The sequence below is a fragment of the Fukomys damarensis genome, unplaced genomic scaffold (assembly GCF_012274545.1).
Source record: "Fukomys damarensis isolate Sample0158 unplaced genomic scaffold, DMR_v1.0_HiC HiC_scaffold_18, whole genome shotgun sequence".
NCBI lineage: Eukaryota > Metazoa > Chordata > Mammalia > Rodentia > Bathyergidae > Fukomys > Fukomys damarensis.
The window spans coordinates 784,170-799,077 of record NW_022900930.1 but is presented as its reverse complement, the minus strand read 5'-3'; the positions used below and the strand labels follow the sequence as shown (position 1 = coordinate 799,077).

The 14,908-nt window shown below is 43.0% G+C and overlaps 1 pseudogene; it reads left to right on the top strand.

The window, feature by feature from the left end:
* LOC104857332 overlaps nt 1–8,564 on the top strand; it is a 9,605-nt pseudogene extending 1,041 nt beyond the window's left edge.
* The last annotated feature ends 6,344 nt before the right edge of the window (nt 8,565–14,908 follow it).

The following is a 14,908-nucleotide window of genomic DNA, read 5'->3' as shown; positions in this document are numbered from 1 at the left end:
CAAGGACCCAAGTTCAATCCCCAGTATGAAAAAAAAAAAAAAAAAAAAAGAAATTCTAGGCTTCAGTGTAAAAAAAAAAAAGTTAAACTTTTTTAAAAAAATGGTATTTCTTAGAACCATGGGTTTTAGGTTGATAACAGTTCTGTAAACAGTTCTAAAGAGGTAAGTGCCATTATCACTATCATACTTCTTCCCATGGGGAGATCTGATAGGGTTTTTGACCTCGGAGGGAGAGCCAGTGGTCTTAGGTGTCTGCTCTTCCCCAGTATTGGACAGTGGGAACAGAATAGATGGGAGATTATCCCAACACTAACTGCCCCTGATCTCCATTCATGAAGGTTCCCATGGCCATGCTGTGCTGAGGCACAGTTGACTCCAGGGATATTGGGATATTTGGTGGTTTTCACTTTTTATGATGGAGAATTTGGCGACTAAGTAAAAATAGGCGAAAGTATGAAGAACTATATTCCATTTTCCTAAACTCAACAGATTTCAGTAATTTACTTCACCTTTTATTTATGAATTAAATTTCAGATATAACACTTCCCTCTTGCGTGTGGTGGCACATGTCTGTAATTCCAGCACTTGGGAGGCTGAGGCAGGAGGATCACTGTGAGTTTGATGCCAGCCTGGGCTACATAGTGTGTTCAAGGCCAGCCTGAACTACATAGTGAAACCCTGTCTCAAAAAACAAAATACATAATACTTAACCCATATATGTTTCAGTATGTATCTCCAAAAATTGTGTGTGTGCATGCACATGTGTGTGCAAATGTGCATGCTGAGGACCTTAGGGCCTCCTATATACTGAGCAAGGCCTCTACCCTTTTCTGTTCTTAACATAACTACAGTACCATTGTCATACTTCTTTTAGTCAAGGTCCAGTCAGAAATATAAAGCACAGAAAGCTTAATAGAAAAACACTTCACAACAGAGAATCGGCACCTTGTACATGAATAACACTCTTAAGAATACATGTATGTAAATGGCCCCACATTGTGAGATTCCATCTCATTCCAGAGAGAAGGGCTGCTGTCAGGAGATTAACCAGTAACCACTGCTGGAGGGGCTGTGGAGAGAAGGGAACCCTTCTCCACTGTTGGTGGAAGTGCAGACTGGTGCAACCACTGTGGAAATCCATATGGAGATACCTAAAAGAACTAGGATTAGAGGTCCCATTTGACCCAGCTATTATACCACAGTGACATGCACACCCATGTTTATAGTGGCGTAGTTTGTAACAGCTAAATCTTGGAAACAGCTCAATTGCCCATCAACTGATGAATGGGTAAAGACGTGGTTTTTCTGTGCAATGGAGTACTACTCTGTCATAAAGAAGGTTGAGTTTGAGACATTTACAGCTAAGTGGATGCACCTTGAAGCTATACTCCTAAGTGAAATAAATTGGACACTCATAAATATTGCCTCATCTCTCTGGTATAAGAAACTGAAAATGTAAATAGGGACCAAAATATATAACAACATAAAGTAAAAAACCATTCACTGGAAGGGTGAATGGAGGTGGGAAGGAAGGAAAAAAAATGAGAAAAGGAAAATATGGAAATGGGGCTTTAATAAATAAGGGGGGAAGGCAATGGGAAAGCAAGGAATCAAAATACATCACGTGGGGCTGGGGATTTAGCTCAGTGGTCCCGCCACCTGCCTCACAAGCGCAAGGTCCCGAGTTTGATCCGCAGTACCAAAAAAAAAAAGTTCAAATTCCCTACAATGGATGTGACCATTATGTAAATCTAAATTGTACTAATAAAATCAAAAATGGAAATAGCAGTGGCTACCTCAGTGGCTGACGGAGAGGAGTCTGAAGAAACAGATTGCAAAGAGTTGCTTGCTCCCAGCTGAGATCCGGGTGTCCCTGGAGAGGGCGTGGCTCTGAGGCGCTGTGCGCGCAGGCTCCCCTGCAGGTCCGCGGAGGTACAGCGCCTGGGTCTCCCTTGGAAACTGCCTATGGGGGAGTGTGGTGTGGGAGCTCCTCCTTGTACTGCCGGTGACTGGCCTGCCCCGCAGCATACGCCAGCAGGTGGCCTCCCAAACACACCACACCCAGGAATAGGAGACTGCTCTTTTCCAGATTCCTCTCTGAAAACGCTTAGCATTGCTCCACTTGGCTGGGGAAAACGTCCCATTGGTCAAAGCAAGACAATGAAGGGTGGATTTGGATTTAAGAGAAAATAGTCAGTGGCCAGCACAGTCCACCTTTTTGGCTGCCCAGCTTCTACATGCATCCTTCTACACACATTTAAACCGAACAACTGGAAGATTATGTTTCCACGTAGCAGCTTACAGCCAACTTTCCTAGGAGTAAAAAAGCAAAAAAACTGGTCCTTTCCCCAAAATGAAGAAAGCCATGGACTCAGCAGTCACTGTACCCATTGAGAGCTACAGTTGATTAATTATCCACAAAACTGAATTACACCAAATTGTAAAGTTTATCTGCAGCAAGTTGTATATAAAACAACATCGGGAAAGAGAAAGTGGGTTACACACACACATAGGCAGTTACATATCACAACAAAAAAATTTGGAAAACTACTTACTGCAGACCCTGTCTTTGTAATTATCTGTGTCTTCCATGAAGCTGTAGCTGATAGCTATTGATCTGTTTCCCTTGCCCTCAGCCAATAACCTCAGCTTGGAATTCTTTACCCAGTGCATAACTCAAATTGTCATTCCTGAAAGAATCTGAGTCCATGATCATCCAACTTTTTATTTTTGCTCTTACTTTCCATTGTTCACATGAGTGTGTACAGAGAGACCCAGATAATCCCCTGGGATCCAGACACAGTCCTTGCTGATATCATTCTCCGACTGTAGCAGCAATCCAGTTCCCCTTGTCAACCAAGATCGGTTATCCCAATCTGTAAGCGTTTTTTTCTGTCTATTGGTCCCTTTGCCGCAGGGGGTCCCAAATGGCATCTCTCCTCCCAACGCAGTGGAACCAGCATTGTAGTCTTGACCCATCCCTTGAGCACTAGCATCTCTAGCCAGCAGAGTTTAAAACTGCTAGCATGGGAAACAAATTTTCTAGAGGTTTTGTATATGCAGTGGGATAAGCCACTCCCACTGTCAGCATTTGATCCGCAGACCCATAGATTCTGATTGTTGTGGGAGGTGTGGCCATCTGCTTCTTACGGTGGCGTTAGATCCACTGCACATACTCCATCTTTTAAGACATGGTATGCTGCAGTTGGTGCTGTCCCTATCTTCATTAAGCCATCCCAGTTCCAGTTCTCCAGGCACTCCTGCATGGTGGGCGCATGTGATATGTCCAGTTAACTCTCTGAGCGTAACCCAACTGCTGCACTTCCTTTGCTGAAAAATGAGATCCTGGATGAGGCTCAGTGCTACGGGGAATGCAGTTCTGTGGGTGCACAGATGTGCTGTGTATCTAATCCAACAAAGCATGACAGTTGGGGAATCTGCCCCTGCCTGGTAAGAGATCCAATATACTCAGTCTGCCATCAGATCCCTTCTGGGGGAGTTGTATGCTATCTTTGGTGGACCCAGCATTAGTCTCTGTTGATGGATGACAGTGGCACAAGCAGGGGCAGTTTTGTGAGGGAGTTCGTACTGCTGAGCCTGCTCATGGCCCCCAATCCTGTCCCCATGGCCGCTTTGTTCATGACCTGTTGAGCAAACCCTGGATGTCTGGAGAAGAAGACTGACATCCACTCCCCACGTAATGGTGTCGACCTTATTACCAAGAGCCCCCCGTGTAGTAGATGTCCCTTGGTGGGCGTTCACAGAAGATATAAATGTCTTCGATTTATGTCTTTTCTGAGATGTCGACCGGTGTCTCTTTCTGCTTCATTGTCACCAATCTTTCAGTCCTGTTCCTTCCAATCCTATGATCATCCACCAAATCCATTAGGAAGAGCCCATGAATCAGAGTAGTTCACATTTCTTATGTCTTATTTCAGACAAAATGGGAAAAACTAGATGCCACTCAAAGTTTTACGTGCTAGATGGGTTTTCTTTTCTTTCTCCTAAATTCTTTTATTGGTACATTTTAGGTATACAATACATTTACATTCATCGTTGGGAACTTGTATCTTTACATGGTGTATCTTGGTTCTTATTTTTCCCCATATTCCTGCCCTTCCTTAAACCCCTCCACCCCTCCCTATTTGCAAAAGCTTAGTTTCCATTTATTCCCTATCGTATTTTTTTCTTTACCCTACCCCTTCCACTTCCCCTTCCCTTAGTACCTTTTCTTCCTATTTCACATTATCAACTATTCATTTTAATCCTTATTTACACTTTCAGTTTATCATACCAGAGAAACTACTCAGTATTTATACATATGTGTCCTATTTATTTCACTTAAGCGTATATCCTCAATGTGCATCCATTTAACTATAAATGTCTCTAATTTCTCATTCTTTGTGGCTGAGTAGTACTCGGTTTTGATTTTAAAAAACATCAGCACACTTTCTTTGTCCAGTCTCCAACTGACGGGCACTTGGCCTGCTTCCAAGCTTTAGCTACTACAAACTGGGCCACTATAAACATGGGTGTACATATATTGCTGTGGTACGGTTAATTCTTCTGGGAAGATGCCCAGTAGAGAAATAGCTGGGTCAAATGGACCTCTAGTCCTAGTTGTTTTTGTTGTTGTCGTCTTGATTTTTGTCCTGGTGTTTTGAGGTATCTCCATATTGATTTCCACAGTGGTTGCACCAGTCCTCACTCCCACCAACAATGGAAAAGGGTTCCTTTCTCCCCACAACCCCGCCAACATTTGTTGATTTCTTGATAGCAGCCATTCTTTCTGGAGATGGAATCTCAGTGCTGTTTTCATCTGCATCTCTTGAATGACCAGGATGTTGAACATTTTTTCATATGTTTATTTGCTGCTTTTACTTCTTTCAGAAATGTCTGTTCATTTCAGATGCCCATTTTTGAATTGGGTCTTTATATTTGGGGGGGTCTGACTTTTAATTTCTTAATATATTCTAGGTAGTAGTCCTTTGTCTGAGGAACAGCTGACAAAGATTTTTCCCACATTGTAAGTTGTCTCAGCTCTGTTGGTGGTTTCTCTTGCAGCGCAGAAGCTTTTTAATAAGATCTAGGAGGATTCTCTTTACCGCCATCCTGCAGAGCTACCTGGGTGAGGCCATCAGTGCTGCAGCTGTATTTCAGTGTGTTGCCATCCACAAACTAAGCTACAGCCTTTTCTTTAGATGCCAGCCCATAGAGAACACTCAGAAATGATTCAGAAACCATAAACATGGATTGAGGGAGAGGAGGTGATCTGGAAGCAGTCACTGCTGAGGGGTTGAGCCAAATGCTCATGAAATGCACTTGGACCTTTTCCTCCTAGGTGATACCCCCCCACCAAAAGGAACTGGTATTCTGACTGCTGTCGCCCAAGATGTTTCGCCTGTTTGAGCTTCGTGTAGATGGGGTCCTGTGGCACCACTCTTGTGTCTAACTTCTTTCCCCACTGTTGTAGCTGCGAGCTTCACCTTTGTCATGTGTCTGTGTATTCAAGTCTTCTTTTAAAGCTTTTACATTGAGTGAAGATTTTACCCTTCTGGATATTGTACATTAAAAAATTAATCCCTAAACTTTGATGGTTCTCTTCTCTTGCTGACTTAGGCAATATTATCAATATATTTTATTTTCAGGCCAGGGATTTAGCTCCATGGTTCTGCTGCCTGCCTTGCAAGTACAAGGTCCCAAATTCAATCCCTGGTATCCCCCCAAAATATATATATATATATATATATATATATACACACACACACACGTATATATAATTTCCTACAATTTTTTTTGTTATTACTGGTAGATGGGAATAAATCAACATTTATAATTTAATCGTAACTATAAACTTAGTAAGTTTTTATTCATTTTAATAGTACATCTTGATTTCATTGTCATCTATATGTTACTTTTCACTGTAAATATTTATGATTCTGTCTCTTCTATTCTCTCTGCCTTTTACTCCTTTTTCCTGCCTCACTACATTGTTCAGGATCTGTTCGTACAGTGGTAACAGTAGTGGAACTCTTGCCCTCTTCTGAGACCTACCGACGGCTGTGCCCCCATCGCCTGACGGTGTGTGCTGAGGGTAAGAGACAAGGGCAAAGCATTGCTTGCATGGGGTCTGGGCTGATTTACGCTCTGCACGGCTAAGACCATGAGCCCTGGACTTGCCAGTACTTACCGATCACACAACATTGTAGGGGGCATAAAGGCAGATACGGGATACAACAGGGCTGAGGTGCTGATGAGAGCCAGGCTTGGAAAAGGAGGAACAATGCATTCCTGTGAAAGACAGGTTGTGGTTAATGAGTAAACTGTGTTTTCTTTAGGTAACATTTGTTCTAGGAGAACGGCTGCACACAGTCATAAACGCAGCGGCAGGGTCATCCTGCTGTCAGAGACGTCACAGTGCCATCCGTTGCTGAGGTCTCCAGTGTGACCGCTGGCACAGGGAGCTCTGTTTCTGCAAGCCAGCGAGGCTCATCTAGCAAGTCACATAGGCCTGGGACACACTCACAATTTAATCAATAGCTAGTTCATAAGCCAACTCAGTAATGTTTTATAGCCTAAGCCAGTTCCCAGCAAAAAATATCTGCCCAAAAGAGCATGGGCTTCTGGAATATAATTATTATCAGGTTAAAGATTTTTTTCTTCTGTTCTGGCTTTCCAAATCCTTTTAAAATCATAAATTGGCTTGAAGTTTATCAAATATTTGCTTATATTATTTTTAAAATTCAATTAGTTAACATTTCATTTAATATTTTTATATTTATTTTTATATCTGAAAACCTGTAGTGTTCCATGGGTACTCAAAACAGAATCTGTATTTTTTAAATTTGAAGGAAAATGCTAGCTTTTTCCAAGTTTGAAGCTCATGACTGTGACTGTAGTGTTGATGCTAATGCTCCCACACTTGGAGTTCTATCCCTAAACTTCAAACTTTTGTGTGTACCCATTGCAACATAACCAAACACCTCAAAGACACTACTAGGCTTCTTATCCGCTCATCCTGCGAATCTGTAGTTTTAATTTAATATCATGAAATTGACACCCAGTAAGCCCATAAGCCACAGACAGTGATTCTGTTACTGAACAAATACCTGAATTAATCACTTTATAAAAAGAAAAGGGTTGGGGCGTCGTGGTGCAGGCCTGTAATCCTAGCACTCAGGAGGCTGAGGCAGGAGGATCCCTGAGTGTTCAAGACCAGCCTGAGCTACATAGTGAGTTCAGGGCCAGCCTGAACTACAAAGTGAGACCCTGGGCCAGCGTGCTCCCACCTGCAGTGACTGGGTAGATGGCGGCTGGGACTGGCCAGGTAATGGACAGTGCTGTTTCTCTTCCACTTTCCTCATTCAGAGGCTAGAGCGCTGCAGATGAGGAGCAGAGGTGGTGGCCTTGGTGACTTTGGAAACAGGGAAAGCAGAGCCACCAAAAGTAGTGATGATCAGCGATCTCATTATAAATCTAGGTGGTAGTTCTCATGCCTCAGAACATCCTACCGCTACACCAGCTCCTGGGATCAGACTTTTCATCCACTTAGTCCCCTTCTTTGAACTACTAAAGCCAGCTAACTGAGAATGGCTACCAAAGGAAACACTGGGTGAAAGATTTTAATCCTCACATTACCTGCTGTATCTGTGAAGGGCATCTGATCAAGCCAACTACTGTGACGGAATGTCTCCATGTCTTCTATAAGACTCGTATTGTGCAACACTTTGAAGACCGCAACGATTGTCCCAGGTGTAGCAACCAAGTTTATGAGACAAATCCATTAGAAATGTTGAGGTTGGATAGTACATTGGAGGAAATTATATTTAAGATGGCTGGTTCCTGGACTACGAGAACAACTTCAGTGTGAATCAGAATTTTGGAAGAAAAACAAACCTCAAGAAAATGGACAAGATGATACCTCCAAAGTTGACAAACCTAAAGCAGATGGTGATGAAAATCAGAATGATAAAGACTATCATAGACGTGACCCACAAATTGCTGTCTAGATTATTTATGAAATAATGGACGATGCAGTTAAGGGTCTAATGAAGACACTCATTGAAACTATAAAAACATTTCTAAGCTTAAAACTAAAACTTCCAAGTTCGATGAGTTGGATGTTTCTATGTGATGGTGAAATTATGGGAAAGAATCATACTAAGGAATTCATCTGTGTGGCAAGATGGCACTAAGAGGAGAAAATTTTCAGCGTCTGAACTGCTCAGCTTCACAAGTCTGCTCTCAGGATGGCTCTTCGTATCAGTCATACCCTATGGCACTGCAGTATCAACCAAGAATTGACCGGTTAGGCCAAGGGGCCTAGATTTCACTGCAATGAATCCTGCACTATTTGTTTGCTTGTCAGCAGACTGCACAGTGGACAGTGTGTGGACTAGAGGGATACAATCAGATTTTCAGCATGCAAGCAAGGCCATTGTCTGTCTCTAAATTGTCAGTTGCATACATGTTGTTTCTATTAAGAGCAAACCAGGTGCCATTCTGCTACAGAACCATCTGCATAAGGTATTTCTGTTGTTGTTGTGCCCAAGTCGCAAAGTCCCCAAAGACCACCAAGGAGTCAGGTCCGATGCAATTACAAGAGGAGTTTATTGCAAGCTCAAGCCTGGACCCTCGGGTGTCACCGTCACAGCGGCTTCAGGCCGAGAGCCCAGACCCATCTTTGAGGCAGGATTTTATAGGGTTGGGGAGGCTCTCTGTGGGTGCCAGCCATGGCCCGCTGGCATTTGACATTGGAAAAGTAACTTCTTCTACCTTGAGGCATTGATACAATCTATGGCTCTGCTGTTTGTTTATTTGGCTTTTCTGAGACAAGGGTCTCAGCTATGCAGATGAGATTGACCTGGAGCTCACTGTGTAATCCAGATTGGTTTTACGGGATTACAGGCGTGCACTACCACGCCCGGCTCAAGGACCTTGTTAAATTTGTTTGTTCTTTGACCTTGTGATGGGAGGAACTCAGATAGCCAAAAATCTGATCTTCTCCGCAAGAGTCAGAAAATCCAGTCTTTGCATACAAATAGTTGCTTGGTGCTTCCTGTTGGTGTGCCTTTAAAAGGAGCTGTTTCTATGAAATAAACCAGACCTCTTGTCTCCACACTATTGAGTGTGCTGTCCTTTCTCAATCCTCCCCAACTCAGGTACGTTCATGTTGTGACAGCTGGACTGCCACACTCTTCCTTCTTATAGATGCTATTTTTATCTTTTTCTTACTCTTGGATATTTGAGGGGTACTGGGAGGGCACTTACTGGAAAATTACTAATGCCTACATTCACAGAATCAATTCCTCATTTTAAAGAACATTTGATTAAACAAATTATATAATTAACAAAGACTACATATGTAAGCAGTGACTAATGCCTATATCAGCAGTGGCTACCTATGTAAGCAGTGACTAATACCTATGTTGGCTAAATCAGTTCCTCCTTATAAAGAACATTGATTATCTTAAGCAGGGAGAATTCATCTTTAGATCATAAAAAGAGGAACAGAAACAAGGTGGAAATGGCCTAAGACAGCTTGCCCTAAAAAGAGGAACAGAACACAGGGAGACTGTCATACAGGATGGAATTATACAGAATAGAATTTTTGCAGCTCTGTTCTGGGCAAGGAGCACAGAGGGAGCCCACCTAGACCTGAAAACTTGGTCCTTACACTGCCTCATAGTGTGCAAGTCACCGTTGAAATCATGATGTGCAACCATGATTCAGCCTTCTGAGTATTTTACTTGCCTGTTCCAAGATTGTCCTAATGTTTCATTATACAAGTACCATGGCTCAATTGTGGTGTTGCTGTTTTCACATACTATGTCATTAATTCTTGTTTAAAGAGTACTGTACAAGGATGTGATAATTTTATCTTGAAGTTTGTATGGAAATGTATACATTTTGTATGGAAATATATTTAGAAAACTGGTTTCTGAGCCACTTTCTTACTCTTGATAAGCTTTTTGTGTAAAAAAAAAAAAATTCATTCTTGGGGCTGGGGATTTAGCTCAGTGGTTCCACTGCCTGCCTCGCAAGCGCAAGATTCTGAGTTCGATCTCCAGTACCCCCCCCAAATGTTCATTCTTGAGTGTGCAAGTCATTTTCTGAAGAATTCCAATTATTTAATGTTGAAGCACATCATAATTGTTAACATTTGAAGCATCTGTCTGTGTGGTCTACCAGGGCATGTTAACCCTCCAGATCAAACTGTAGTAATTTTTTGGACAACTGAAGTTAGATTCACAGCCATTTAAATGTTGGCAGCTGATCACACTTACTTCTGGTAAAATTGACGTGTACATAGGTTCATGCTTCACAATGCCTCATGACAAGCGGGTGCTGCTTCATGAAACTTCATTGTATCACCTATTTGTGTGTGTGTGTGGGTGTGTGTGTGTGTGTACCATTACATTGTTGTCATTTAATGCATACATTGTTTTTCTTTTTTAAAAAAAGTGAGACCCTGTCTCAAGAAAAAAAAGAAAGAAAGAAAAAGAAAGAAAGAGAGAGAGAGAAAGAAAAGGGTTATTTTGGCCCACAGTTGGAGGTGCTGGTTGGTGATCACTGCTTCTATTGCTTTGGGCAAGGCAGCACATCCCAGTGAAGCAAAACCACTTACCTTATGTCTAGGGAGCAGAGAGAGAGGAGGAGACTGGAGTCCCTAAGCCCTTTGGGAGCACACTCCTAATACGGAAAAGCCTCCCAGGAGGCCCCAGTGCTGCTTGACAGTACCTCCCTGGGCATCAAGCCTCCAAAACAAGGCCTCTGATTTGAGATCCAAACTCAGCTCTGATCATGCTAATGTCTTTCATCTTCCTTGCTTTTATCATTCAAGACCCACCTATTTTTCCCCTCCTAATTAAACTTTCCCTTGCTTGTGCTCTCTTGCCTTAGTTTTTTAAATAGTGTCCTTGTTTTTAGAATACTTACTAATTCCTCCCATCTAACAGAGATGCATCCTCTACTGTGCTACTGGAGTGATATTACTGCAAGAAAATTGGAAATGTCATGACGCTGCTTGAAACCTGCTAGAGACTCAAGTCTGGTCTCCATCACTGGCCTTGGCTCCTAAGTTCATACCCTCCCAGCTTCTGCACATTGTTCATTTCGCCATGCTGTTTCTTCTTTACGGGAAGTTTTAAACATTCTTTACCTACTGTAATCCTTGCTGTGGATGGTTCTTCCTCTGTTCTCAGCTGATTCCATGATCCTCACCTGCTCTCTAAACTGCCCTCCCCAACCAGATTTCTTTTTTCTGTAAAGATGCTTTTTACTCCCAGGGTGTAATTTAGTTCTGCCGCAGAGGTTTAAATGCCACATAGTTGCAGATGGTTTCAAATGTATACCTCTAGCTCAGACCTGCCTCCTGCTCTCCGGAGTATACCCAACTGCTTCATCAACTGGACTAACAGACGTCTCATATTCCTAAAGCTCACTTTTGATTTTCCCTCCCAGACTTACTCTGTCTTCCCATCTTCATAAATGGCAGCTACATTCTTCTAGTGACTCAAACAGCCATGAAGTCACCCCTGCCTTTCTCTCAGCCCCTGCCCTGTCCAAATTGTGAGTCCTATTGTTTCAGCATTCAAAACATATCCAGACCTGAATTCTTGATTTTTTTTTTTTATACCAGAGATTGAACTCAGGACCTTGCACTTGCGAAGCAGGCATCAGAACCACTGAGCGAAATCCCTGGCCCAGACCTGAATTCTTGCTGTCTCCTTTGATGTCTCCCAGCCTGAGCCGTCATCTCCTGCCGGGACCACGGCAGTGGCCTCCTGGCTTGCTCCCTACTCGTGGCATGTCACTGCTCCCCACCTCAGCCAGAATATTTTGAAACCTACGTTGGATCAAGTCATTTCTCTGCTCAAAACCTCCCAAAGATTACACTTCGCCTCAAGTAAAATCCAAAGTTCCAGGAACCTGGGCTCCACCATGTACCTGCACCATCTTCTACTCTCACATTGCTGCCACCTCTGACCCCTGCTGTGCCACTCTCACCCTTGCTCACTGTCGTCACCCATACTATTTTACTTCCTTGAGTCAAAGCAGCTCATTCTAAATAAGTTGCCTCAGTGTTACCATTGGGTCGGAGGGTGACAATACTTTCCCAGTTTGTGCGGAATGTTCCCCTTTCAGGCTTGGAGCTATCCTTGCGGCTTCTTGTGCCTGAACTACCTCCCCTCCACGCCTTCACAGCTCCTTTGCTTTTCACTCACATCTCTGTTCATAGGCAGCCGTATCAGAGAGGACCGTCCTAGCCATCCTCTCTAAGCTAGAACCCATGCTTACCCATCTTTCAGGGGCTGCTCTTATAACTTTGTTATTTTGTCTTGTTTTGCGTTTGTGATGGTGGGGATTGAATCTTGGACCTCACATGCTCCACAGCTAAGCCATACCCACAGGCCCTTGGCTGGTTTTAATGCTGTTATCACCTGACACCCATAGATACACCATAGATTTGGCCTGTCGGTTGCTGTAAACACAGCACCCAGATCAGCGTGTGCTTATTATGTGACAAACAAAAATTAAGTCCCTGCACTCAAGGAGTTTGCACTGAGTGTTGGTGAGAGGAGGGGTAAGCATGGAGTACATAATAACAAGTAACAAACCTGGAAGTTTCAAATAGTGTTAGGTGCTATGAAGAAAATAAAGCACGGTAATGGAAAAGAATGTCTGGTCATTGCTCAGGAGCGTGACACAGATGTGACTACGGGGTTGAGACTTGTGTAGTGAGAAGAAGGCAGCCAAAGGGTCACACAGAACGCAGCCTGAAGCAGGTACACGTGTGTGCTACTAGTGACATGGGTGTCGTAGAGAAAAGTGGCAGGCAGTAAAACAGAGCAGGCAGGATTATATTAGGATCATATCAGGCCTTCTGGGACATAGAAAGGAGTTTGGATTTCATTCGAGATGCAGGGAGAGGGTATTTTAATAAATGCGATGCACTTTGGCATTACATCTTTAAAGGATTACTCTTATCCTTGACTAGTCGGGAGGGGACCAGAGCAGAAGTAGGGAGCCGACTGGTGAGGGCATGGCAGTAGCTCAGGAGACCACGGTAGGCAGACCACACTGGATGGAGGCAGTGAGAGGGACTCGGACTCAGAAGGTGTGGTCTTCTCCATACCCATGGGGTATTGTTCCAGTACCCCCCCCACAAGAATACCAAAGCCAGGAGACACTCAAGTCCCTTACTAAAATGGCTTAGTGTTTACACACAATCTATGAACCTTCTGTCATGTATTTTAAGTCACGTCTAGTTTCTTATATCTGATATAGTGTACATGTTACTTACGTAGAATTATTGTTTAGGGAATTAAAAACAAGAAAAATATGGATTATGTTTAAGACAACACAGTTTTATTCAGGATATGGCAACCCATGGTTGATTGACTCTGCAGAAACCTGCAGAGACTGAAGGCCAAGGTGTTCTGGAGACAAAACAGGCAGGAACCCGCTGACAGACTGGGGCATAAAAGGGAAGCAGTTAAGAAAGACTGCTAAGGTTTGGCCTGACAGCAGAACAGATCAAAGTGCCATGTGCTGTGATGAGAGGAAGTTCAGGAGAAGCTGACTGGAAAAGCATCAAGAGTTCTCTAAGACATTTTACATGGTGTTCATAGTACTTATAAAAATGATCTCATAATTCCTTACATTCGTAACTTTCAAAATGTGGGGATGAATTAAAACATTTTGATTTAGTGAGGAATAATAATTCTCCAGAACAAAGTAATCTGAATATATCCTGGAGTAGCGATTTGATAGGGAAAAATATCAATACGACGGAAATATGAATGGAGGGAAAACTAGGGAAGTTGTAAGTCTAAATAGGTGAGAATTAAGCTGCAGGAATAAAGTTATAAGGCAAGAAACAAATTAGAAAAACTACAAAATTTATAGTTTTTTACAAAACTGTACAAAAGAGTAAGTACTGTAGTAATATCTAACGATCTAACAAATTAAGAAATCCCCCTGTCGTGGTTTGGTTCTGAAACGTCCTACCCAAGTCTCATGCGTAGAGTTGGGCTTGCGTGAGGTGGTTGATGCTACAGGTGACCTACTTGCTGTTAGGAGGTGGGACTCAGTTTAGAGGCAGGTGGGGGGGGCTGGGATGATGTGTCTCCCTCCCCAGCTCCTCCTTCCTCTTTGGCTTTCTGAGCACCATGACTTAAGTAACTCTCTTACCCCAGACCTTTCCAGCATACCCTTTCAGCCAGGAGCTGGAGGACTAGGAGCTGAAGCCTAAAAACCATGAGCTCAGATAAACCTCCTTTAAATTGTGGATGTTGGGTATCGTGTCCCAACAGTAAGTTACTAAGACAACTGCCCTAAGGAAATTAAACAGAAGATGTGAGTAGGAAATTCACAAAAAAGAAATACACACGTTTAGTAAGCATTACTTAAGATTTACACTGATTTTGTAAAACGGCAAACAACCACGACCAATAAAAGAAACTAATCTGAAGGATTACTTCAAACCTAGAAATGTATGCCCTAAAAGGTAAACAGGACTTAAACTGAATGGTGAGATAATCACTAATATTACTTTTCTTCTTTCAAATACTTTTCACATTTTTCAATAGCAACTACATGTCATTTTGTAATACAAATTTTAATGTATGCACAAAACAAGTGCCTAGAATTGCAGTGGGGATGAACCCAGGGGTTATATTTATAAAATAAAACAACGCAGATGTTACGTTTCGTTTTTCAGGTAGACTGTGCATTTCTCATAGACGGGCCCTCGCTCTCCGGGTCGCACACTTCTTCCTTTCCTGTGTTCTTTTCATCGCCGGGACCTGGCCACAAAAGCAGGGAAGCGGACCACGTCTTAGCCCTGGGCGGGCAGAGGAGGCTGCCCGGGCTCCAGCCCTTGGCTCCCGTTCCTCGGCGCCCG